We start from the raw sequence: 11,980 nt of genomic DNA on the forward strand, positions 1-11,980 counted from the left end.
CATTTGCTCACATTGTATATAGACTTGTTTATACTGTATTATTGACTATATGTTTGTTTTACTCCATGTGTAACTCTGTGTCGTTGTATCTGTCGAACTGCTTTGCTTTATCTTGGCCAGGTCGCAATTGTAAATGAGAACTTATTCTCAACTTGCCTACCTGGTTAAATAAAGGTGAAATAAATAAATAAAATAAAACATATGGTGGCCTAACATGGATAAGGAAATAGAAAACAAAGTGAAATCATGTTCTGAGTGCCAGATCAACCTTTAGATGGCGCCACTACATCTGTGTGAGTGGCCTGATCGCCCATGGTCCAGGCTGAAAATAGACTTTGCAGGCCCTTTTGTGGGCCACGTGTTCCTTGTCATGGTGGACGCGCACTCCAAGTGGCTGGAGGCTCACATCATGAGCAAAATCGCAACGACCACAACCATCGGAAAGCTTCTGCAGGCGTTTGTAACCTATGGTCTGCTTGACTCTCGTGTCCGACAACGCCACCTTTACCTGTGATTTGTTCCAAGAAATCATGCGGGAAAAACAGGATTCGCCATGTCCAAGTGCGCCATTTCATCCGGCCTCAAGCAGCTTAGAGCAGGCTGTGCAGACACTGAAAGAGGGGCTCAAAAAGATGACTGGGGGAACCATTACAACTAAGCTCTCTCAGTTCCAGTACCGCATCATACCACAAACAACAGGACAGGCTCCAGCTGAGATATTGATCGGCAGAAAGCCAAACGCTCACCTGCATGTACTATGTCCAGACATCAAAGCACGAGTGGACTGGAAGCAGGAGAAACAAAAAGAAAGACATGACCACCTCGTGAGGGAGAGACATTTAAAACCCAAAGACACTGTCTACATCCACAACTTCACAAACAGCCAACGTTGGTTGCCAAGTACCATTCTGAGTCAGAGTGGCCCAGTCTCCTTTGTGGTCAAACTGACTGATGGTCGATTCATGCGCAGACACCGGGATCCCATTCACCTGCGCTATGACAAAGAAAATGCCATGTTTTCAGACGGAACAGCTACGAGTGGTAGTATACAAGTGGAAACCCCACAGGAAACAGTTCATGAGGAACAGGGGCATTCGGTGGTTCTTGCAGAGGGTAATGGACTTCCTCTAACAAACACCCAACCAGCTCCTGTGGCCTCAGACCCAGCTCCACTGGGACACGGCTTACCCGTGTGTTGTTGCACACCAGGAGTACAGCGCAGGGCACAGCGTAGTCACGAGCCTCCTGAAAGACGAACTTTGTAGTTGAGACGAAGAGGCTTGTGGTGTTAGTGTTTGGAACAGCAGACTTAGTGGAAAATAAATAAGGAATGTCAATTTTCGTTTGTTTACATTTACAGTAACACTAGCAGAAGTTCTAAAATGTTGAAAAGAAAACACTGATGGGGTTTACTTGTTAATCATATGTTCTTTTCTCACAGGGGGATTGAAATTAAGGGGGGAGAAGTGTTATAGTGTGGACATTATATAAATAATTACATTGAATATGTTATTGTACTTACCTGCAATATAGTATGATTACTATTCATGTGTCCATGGTTATTGACATTGGCCTTGACGTTTCCCATTTGATGATGTCATCACCCAGAGTTGTACCTGTTCAATGCGATCATTGAGGGTGGATTGGCCAAGATGGCTGCTTGAACAGACGCTTTTTTACCGAGCTCCGTACCAAACTTCAGAAAGATTGTGAAAATTGTTTAAAAAAAAGTTTAGTCATTATTATTTTTATTGGTTCAAGATATAAGACCTTTCCTGTGACTGGAATGATAATTGGATAATTTATTTCAGCATGTCCATGCAAAGTCGTGACAAAAAAAGAAAGGAAAAAGTTAGCCGTTCTATTGCTAATCAACAAGAGAGAAACGTGCTTATAGACAACTGCCATAACTACACTTGGCCTATGGATAATATCATGCTTTCGAATGCTGAAGATGACGAATTCCCCTCTTTACCGGTTACTCCGTGCAATTCCTCCACCCTCCAAAAAACCCAACATGAACTCTGACATCGTGGCTACCCTCTCCTTACTCATCAACTCCAGGTGTGACGCCATTGAGAAAATGGTAGCCGCGAACACCATGGTTATCGAAGGCTTGAAAAAGACTGTGGAGTTTGCATGTGGTGAAATTAATGATGTGAAAACGAGAGTGACAAAAGTTGAAAAAAATGTGGAAAGGGTGGAAAAGAATAACAATGTCTACCATAGACGTCTCACTGATCTGGAACAATACACAAGAAAATTGAACCTGAGACTCTACGGCTTGCCAGAGGTGGAGAATGAAGATGTGCGAGGAGAGGCTATCCGTATCTGCCAAGAAGTTTTGCCTGCAGAGAAGAACAAAGTTGGTGATACCATCGACGTTGTACATCGCCTCGGCAAGAAGCAACAGCAAAGCGATTCAAGACCCAGGGGTATCATCATCCTATTCACTACCAGATTCTACAGGGATGCTGTCTGGAAAGCTGCTAGGAAGAACGCCTTCCTTCAGAGCCATGGTATGCGTTTCGCCGAGCATCTCAGCCCGGAAGACATAGAAAGAAGGAACAAGTTGTGGCCAACGATCAAGATAGCACGAAGTGAGGGGAAGGCTGCTTACTTCGTCGGAGGACGAGGTTTCATCAACGGTTCAGAAATCCATATTCCTCCCTAAAATCTCACCAGAAGGAACAGGTTGATGGTTTCAGCCATGGTATTCTCATTTTCCTTATGTTGTTTACCTAACAAGTATCAGGTGACTATTTTAAAGGAATACTCAGGTATTTCAATTCATTAGTTTGTTCTTGTATGACCAGAAGTCCTATTTTGTTTATAAACTTATGAAGAAGATTGAAAGCTGAATTTATGTTTTATGTATACAGTAACTAAGATACTGTTTTAAATGGCATACAAGTCTGCTCTGACTTTACACGGTTATTGTTCTATTTAGTTATTAATACTTATTTCCAAAAAAGGTCTTAGGAACGTTTATATGTAAAACATTTTGTTATTCAATTATTTTATGATCAGTTTTCATATGTACTTAAAATAGTAGGTACCCTTTTATTTAAATTATTATTTGTATGATTTCTCAGAATAGTTCCTGATTACACTAGAGGGTTTTTAGTCTCTCTTACTACAAGAACCCTTGGTTTGGTCTTGAACATAATTTCCAGTTGAGTTGCATTTCAAAGGTTATGGAATAAGCTATTTTCACTTTAAATTGACTTAAATGGTGCAGATCTCGGTTCCTTATCGTTTACGTTCACTGCTCCTACGTCTTTGACTCATCCTACTACAGTTTATACTTTTATATAATCTTTGTTGTTTTGTCTTTGTCTATATTATCTCTTAATGCTAGGGGGTTACGAAACAGTGTGAAGCGCAAGGCCTTATTTTTATTTGCTAAACAATTTCGAACAGATTTTTGCTTTTTTCAAGAGTCTCACTCAATTTCTGCTGATGCCAACTTCTGGAGGTCACAGTGGGGCAACGATATTTGGCTTTTCCATGGATCTGAACGCTCTGCTGGTGTCACTACAATGAAAAATACCTTTGGTGGTAATATTCTACACTCGGAATGTGACCCCTTTGGTCACTTTATTTGTCTTGTGATCAGTTACAATGACATTACACTCATTACTGTAAACGTCTACGGGTACAACACCAAACATGAGAATGATGAGTTGCTTGAATCTATAGAGAAACATATACTTCATTGGTTATCTAAATTTCCCAATTCGTTATTATTGATAGGAGGGGACTTTAACATTACAATAGATAATTCAACTGATAGATGGCCCCCAGGTAGGCCAACCAATCAGAATTTGGGTTTAATACTTTTTATGGAAAAGTTTGATCTTACTGATATATGGAGAGAGAGGTTTCCGGCCGACAGATCATTCACTTGGAGTAACAAAACAGGCTCCAGACAATCCAGAATAGATTTTTGGCTTATATCCAAATGTATTGATAGTGAGTGTGTTACTACAAATATTTGTACTACTCCCCTCACAGACCATAAGGCTATTTACATTGATATCAAAATATTTACCCCTGATACAAACCTTGGTAGAGCATCCTACTGGATGCTAAATAGCTCATTATTAAATAATGATATAGTTACATTTGAGGTTAAAGATCTGCTCTCACACTTTTGGGAAAGGGCTTGTGAAGAAAAATCTTATTGCAAGAACTGGGAGCTCTTTAAATTTGAGGTGTCCAAATATCTTAGAAAATATGGTAGTAATCTTGCTAAGACCAGAAGAGCTGAGGAGGAAAAGGTGATCATTAAGATAACTTCCCTTTCTCAGAGGTCCCCAGCTGACCTCTTGGGGGAGGAGAAGATGGAACTAATTGAGTTACAAAATAAACTGGATAATATATATCAATTAAAAGCAGAAGGAGCCTTTATTAGATCTAAGATAAAATGGATTGAGGAGGGAGAACAGAATTCATCCTATTTCTTTAGACTTGAGAAATTTCACTCTAAAAATAACACTATCCATAAGTTAAACATTGATGGTGTTATTACAGATGACCAAAAATTAATCGCTAAATACTGCAGCTATTTTTACAGAAAATTGTATAGCTCTACGTACTGTCAGGAATCCACAGATATGTTTTTTAACTCACTGAATAATGTTCACTCTATCAGTGATATAGAATCTAAACAGTGTGATGAACCCATCAAAGTTGAAGAGATTATAGAGTCTATCAAACATCTAAAGAACAATAAATCACCAGGTGTTGATGGAATTACATCAGAATTTTACAAATTATTTTCTGAACAATTTGTCTTCTTAATAATGACTATAAGATATTAGCCTCACTACTTGCAAAAAGAATTAAAGAAGTTCTGGATGCAATCATTGATGAAACACAGTCTGGCTTCATGAGGAACAGACATATTTCTAACAATGTCAGACTAGTATTAGACGTACTTGACTACTCAGACCTAATAACTGAGGATAGCTTCATATTATTTTTAGATTTTTATAAAGCATTTGACACAGTAGAGCATCAGTTTCTCTTCCACTCCCTTGAGAGACTTGGCTTTGGGGATTTTTTCTGTAAGGCTATTAAGACTCTCTATGCAAATGGTAACAGCTCTATCAAATTGAAATATGGCACCTCACCTAGATTTGAGTTAAAGAGAGGAATTAGGCAAGGTTGTCCTATCTCTCCGTACCTGTTTTTATTAATCACCCAACTTCTGGCAAATTCTTTAAATAATAGTCCTGTACAAGGTATTTCCATAGCTGGTAAAGAAATTATTATAAGCCAGCTGGCTGACGATACTACACTTTTTCTGAAAGACGCTAACCAAATTCCCATATCGATTAATGTGACACTAAGAAATGTGAACTCATGGCTGTCAAAGATTGTGTGACACCTTCATATTATGGTATTCCAGTAAAAGAAGAACTTACATATTTAGGCATAACCATTACAAAGGATCAGAAGTCTAGAGGCTTACTAAATTTTAACCCTCTCATTAAAAAAACCCAGAAGAAACTAAATCAATGGCTACAGAGGGACTTATCTTTAAAAGGTAGAGTCCTAATAACCAAGGCTGAAGGTATCTCTAGACTAACATATTGTTATTCAGGTGAGTGAGGACCCAAAAGCGATTTAACAGAAACAGAGTCTTTTAATGTCCAAACAGGGAAAACATAAATCCTCAATCTTTACAGGAGATGTCCAAACAGGGAAAACATAAATCCTCTATCTTAACAGGAGAGTCCCCTTTCTAGTAGTTGAGGAGAATTGCAGGGCTAGCGGCAACAGACTGCAGGTCCCTTCGGGTAGGCGCGGGCCGTAGAGGATAGAGACACCTGCTCACACGCAGTATCTGATGAAGAGGCAGATTACAACAGGACGGAACAAGGGCAAAGCAAACAAGAATCCGACAAGGACAGAAGCAAAAACAGAGAGAGAAATAGAGACTTAATCAGAGGGCAAAAGAGGGAACAGGTGTGAGAGAGTAAACGAGGTCGTTAGGAGAATGAGGAACAGCTGGGGGCAGGAACGGAACGATAGAGAGAGAGAGAGGAAAGTAACCTAATACGACCAGCAGGGGGAAACGAAGAGAAGAGAAAGCACAGGGACAAGACATGACAATACATGACAGTAGCCCCCCACTCACCGAGCGCATCCTGGCGCACTCGAGGAGGAAACCTGGCGGCAACGGAGGAAATCATCGATCAGCGAACGGTCCAGCACGTCCCGAGATGGAACCCAACTCCTTTCCTCAGGACCGTACCCCTCCCAATCCACTAGGTACTGATGACCACGTCCCCGAGGACGCATGTCCATAATCTTCCGGACCCTGTAGATAGGTGCGCCCTCGACAAGGACGGGGGGGGGGCGGGGGGGGGGGGGGAGACGAACGGGGGCGCAAAGAAAAGGCTTGACACAGGAGACATGGAAGACCGGGTGGACGCGACGAAGATGTCGCGGAAGAAGAAGTCGCACTGCAACAGGATTAACGACCTGAGAAATACGGAAAGGACCAATGAACCGCGGGGTCAATTTGCGAGAAGCTGTCATAAGGGGAAGGTTACGAGTGGAGAGCCATACTCTCTGACCGCGACAATACCTAGGACTCTTAGTCCTACGCTTATTAGCGGCTCTCACAGTCTGCGCCCTATAACGGCAAAGTGCAGACCTGACCCTCTTCCAGGTGCGCTCACAACGTTGGACAAAAGCCTGAGCGGAGGGGACGCTGGACTCGGCGAGCTGGGACGAGAACAGAGGAGGCTGGTACCCGAGGCTACTCTGAAAAGGAGATAGCCCGGTAGCAGAAGAAGGAAGCGAGTTGTGAGCGTATTCTGCCCAGGGGAGCTGTTCTGCCCAAGACGCAGGGTTTCGAAAGGAAAGACTGCGTAAGACGCGACCAATAGTCTGATTGGCCCGTTCTGCTTGACCGTTAGATTGGGGATGAAAACCGGGGATGAAAACCGGAAGAGAGACTGACGGAAGCCCCAATCAAACGACAAAACTCACTCCAAAATTGAGACGTGAATTGCGGACCCCTGTCCGAAACGGCGTCTGACGTAAGGCCATGAATTCTGAACACATTCTCAATGATGATTTGTGCCGTCTCTTTAGCAGAAGGAAGCTTAGCGAGGGGAATAAAATGAGCCGCCTTAGAGAACCTATCGACAACCGTTAGAATAACAGTCTTCCCCGCGGACGAAGGCAGACCAGTAATAAAGTCTAAGGCGATGTGAGACCACGGTCGAGAGGGAATGGAAAGCGGTCTGAGACGACCGGCAGGAGGACAGTTACCGGACTTAGTCTGCGCGCAGTCCGAACAAGCAGCCACGAAACGACGCGTGTCACGCTCCTGAGTGGGCCACCAAAAATGCTGGCGAATAGAAGCATGCGTACCCCGAACGCCGGGGTGGCCGGCTAACTTGGCAGAGTGAGCCCACTGAAGAACGGCCAGACGAGTAGAAACGGGAACGAAAAGAAGGTTCCTAGGACAAGCGCGCGGCGACGGAGTGTGAGTGAGTGCTTGCTTTACCTGCCTCTCAATTCCCCAGACAGTCAACCCGACAACACGCCCCTCAGGGAGAATCCCCTCGGGGTCGATGGAGGCTACTGAAGAACTGAAGAGACGGGATAAAGCATCAGGCTTGGTGTTCTTAGAGCCCGGACGATAAGAAATAACGAACTCGAAACGAGCGAAAAACAACGCCCAACGAGCCTGACGCGCATTGAGTCGTTTGGCAGAACGGATGTACTCAAGGTTCTTATGGTCAGTCCAAACGACAAAAGGAACGGTCGCCCCCTCCAACCACTGTCGCCATTCGCCTAGGGCTAAGCGGATGGCGAGCAGTTCGCGGTTTCCCACATCATAGTTACGTTCCGACGGCGACAGGCGATGAGAAAAATACGCGCAAGGGTGGACCTTATCGTCAGAATGGGAGCGCTGGGACAGAATGGCTCCCACGCCCACCTCTGACGCGTCAACCTCGACAATGAACTGTCTAGAGACGTCAGGTGTAACAAGGATAGGAGCGGATGTAAAACGCTTCTTGAGGAGATCAAAAGCTCCCTGGGCGGAAACGGACCACTTAAAGCACGTCTTGACAGAAGTAAGGGCTGTGAGAGGAGCTGCCACCTGACCGAAATTACGAATGAAACGACGATAGAAATTCGCAAAACCGAGAAAGCGCTGCAGCTCGACACGTGACTTAGGGACGGGCCAATCGCTGACAGCATGGACCTTAGCGGGATCCATCTGAATGCCTTCAGCGGAAATAACAGAACCGAGAAATGTGACGGAGGAGACATGAAAAGCGCACTTCTCAGCCTTCACATAAAGACAATTCTCTAAAAGGCGCTGGAGAACACGTCGAACGTGCTGAACATGAATCTGGAGTGACGGTGAAAAAATCAGGATATCGTCAAGGTAAACGAAAACAAAGATGTTCAGCATGTCTCTCAGTACATCATTCACTAATGCCTGAAAGACAGCTGGAGCGTTAGCGAGACCGAACGGCAGAACCCGGTATTCAAAGTGCCCTAACGGAGTGTTAAACGCAGTTTTCCACTCGTCCCCCTCCCTGATGCGCACGAGATGGTAAGCGTTACGAAGGTCCAACTTAGTAAAAAACCTGGCTCCCTGCAGGATCTCGAAGGCTGAAGACATAAGGGGAAGCGGATAATGATTCTTAACCGTTATGTCATTCAGCCCTCGATAATCCACGCAGGGGCGCAGGGTACCGTCCTTTTTCTTAACAAAAAAACCCCCGCTCCGGCGGGAGAGGAAGAAGGGACTACGGTACCGGCGTCGAGAGCAACAGACAGATAATCTTCGAGAGCCGACAGAGAGTATAGTCTACCCCGGGGTGGAGTGGTACCCGGAAGGAGATCAATACTACAATCATACGACCGGTGAGGAGGAAGGGAGGTGGCCCTGGACCGACTGAAGACTGTGCGCAGATCATGATATTCCTCCGGCACCCCTGTCAAAACACCAGGCTCCTCCTGTGAAGAGGGGGCAGAAGAAACAGGAGGGATAGCAGACATTAAACATTTCACATGACAAGAAACGTTCCAGGAGAGGATAGAATTACTAGACCATTTAATAGAAGGATTATGACACACTAGCCAGGGATGACCCAAAACAACAGGTGTAAAAGGTGAACGAAAAATCAAAAAAGAAATGGTTTCGCTATGATTACCAGAGACAGTGAGGGTTAAAGGTAGCGTTTCACACTGAATCCTGGGGAGAGGACTACCATCCAGGGCGAACATGGCCGTGGGCTCCCCTAACTGTCTGAGAGGAATGTCATGTTCCCGAGCCCAGGCTTCGTCCATAAAACAGCCCTCCGCCCCAGAGTCTATCAAGGCACTGCAGGAAGCTGCCGAACCGGTCCAGCGTAGATGGACCGACAAGGTAGTACAGGATCTTGACGGAGAGACCTGAGTAGTAGCGCTCACCAGTAGCCCTCCGCTTACTGATGAGCTCTGGCTTTTACTGGACATGAAATGACAAAATGACCAGCGGAACCGCAATAGAGACAGAGGCGGTTGGTGATTCTCCGTTCCCTCTCCTTAGTCGAGATGCGAAAACCCCCCAGCTGCATGGGCTCAACACCTGAGCCAGTGGAGGAAGATGGTAGTGATGCGGAGAGGGGGGATACTGTTAACGCGAGCTCTCTTCCACGAGCTCGGTGACGAAGATCTACCCGTCGTTCTATGCAAATAGCGAGTTCAATCAAAGAATCCACGCTGGAAGGAACCTCCCGGGAGAGAATCTCATCCTTTACCTCCGCGTGGAGACCCTCCAGAAAACGAGCGAGCAACGCCGGCTCGTTCCAGTCACTGGAGGCAGCAAGAGTGCGAAACTCTATAGAGTAATCCGTTATGGATCGATTACCTTGACATAGGGAAGACAGGGCCCTGGAAGCTTCTTTCCCAAAAACTGAACGATCAAAAACCCGTATCATCTCCTCTTTAAAGTTCTGATACTCGTTAGTACACTCAGCCCTTGCCTCCCAGATTGCCGTGCCCCACTCACGAGCCCGTCCAGTAAGGAGAGATATGACGTAGGCGATACGAGCTCTACCCCTGGAGTATGTGTTGGGCTGGAGAGAGAACACAATATCACACTGGGTGAGGAACGAGCGGCATTCAGTGGGCTGCCCAGAGTAACACGGTGGGTTATTAATTCTGGGCTCCGGAGACTCGGGAAGCCCTGGAAGTAGCTGGTGGATCGAGACGGAGATTGTGAAAATGTTTTGAGAGGTCGGAGACTTGGGCGGCCAGGGTCTCAACGGCATGCCGAGCAGCAGACAATTCCTGCTCGTGTCTGCCTAGCATCGCTCCCTGGATCTCGACGGCTGAGTAGCGAGGATCCGAAGTCACTGGGTCCATTCTTGGTCGGATTCTTCTGTTATGCAGGTGAGTGAGGACCCAAAAGCGATATAACAGAAACAGAGTCTTTTAATGTCCAAACAGGGAAAACATAAATCCTCAATCTTTACAGGAGATGTCCAAACAGGGAAAACATAAATCCTCTATCTTAACAGGAGAGTCCCCCTTCTAGTAGTTCAGGAGAATTGCAGGGCTAGCGGCAACAGACTGCAGGTCCCTTCGGGTAGGCGCGGGCCGTAGAGGATAGAGACACCTGCTCACATGCAGTATCTGATGAAGAGGCAGATTACAACTGGACGGAACAAGGGCAAAGCAAACAAGAATCCGACAAGGACAGAAGCAGAAACAGAGAGAGAAATAGAGACTTAATCAGAGGGCAAAAGAGGGAACAGGTGTGAGAGAGTAAACGAGGTCGTTAGGAGAATGAGGAACAGCTGGGGGCAGGAACAGAACGATAGAGAGAGAGAGAGAGATATATTATATTAGAGAGATAGAGAGAGAGAAAGTAACCTAATACGACCAGCAGGGGGAAACGAAGAGAAGAGAAAGCACAGGGACAAGACATGACAATACATGACACATATGGTGCTCTATCTTTATATCTTGACCGTAAAATAAGCAAGGAGATAGACCAGATGCTTTTCAACTTTCTTTGGAGAAACCGTACCCATTACATTAGGAAAACTGTTGTAATGAACACTTATGAGAATGGTGGACTGAATTTTCTGGATTTTACTACTTTAAATAATACTTTCAAGATCAATTGGATAAAACAATTCCTAAGAAGACCCACTTCTATCTGGAATTTTATTCCTCATCATGTCTTCTCTACTTTTGGTGGCCTTAACTTCATGTTGTTTTGCAATTATAATATTGACAAAGTTCCAGTGAAACTTTCTGCTTTTCATCGGCAGGTTTTCTTGTCATGGTCCTTAATTTATAAACACAATTTTTCTCCACACAGATATTATATATGGAATAATCTGGATATATTGTATAAAAATACCTCTCTGTTTTTAGAATATTGGTTCAGAAATAATATCCTATTGGTGAGCCAACTGGTAAATGCAGAGGGTCTTTTACTCAGTTATAAAGAATTCTTATCACTTTACAAGGTCCCTGTAACACCTAAAGATTTTGCAATTGTTTTAGATGCCATTCCCTCAGGTGTTGCTATGTTATTCAGGAACATGTCAAGACCTGACCCTCAGAGCCTACCTTCTATTGACCCTGTTGACTCATCAGTAGGAAAGATTTGTTTCTCTTTTGGTCCATTCAACAACAGAGCGATACGATCCTTGTTTCAGCAGGATGTTGTATCTATACCTTATGTCATGCCTTATTGGAATGGATTTATTGATAATATCTGTTGGAAAAAAGTTTGGATGTTGCCACAAACATACCTACTTGTTAACAAAATTAAGGAAGTTTCCTTTAAAATTATTCATAAATATTATCCTGCCAACCACTATATGAAGAAGTTTAAGGAAAACATCAACTCAAATTGCTCCTTTTGTAATGACCACCCAGAAACAGTTGTGCATCTTTTTTGGCATTGTATGCATGTAAGAAAACTGTGGCAAGACAT

Source organism: Oncorhynchus gorbuscha, linkage group LG14, assembly GCF_021184085.1.
Source record: "Oncorhynchus gorbuscha isolate QuinsamMale2020 ecotype Even-year linkage group LG14, OgorEven_v1.0, whole genome shotgun sequence".
NCBI lineage: Eukaryota > Metazoa > Chordata > Actinopteri > Salmoniformes > Salmonidae > Oncorhynchus > Oncorhynchus gorbuscha.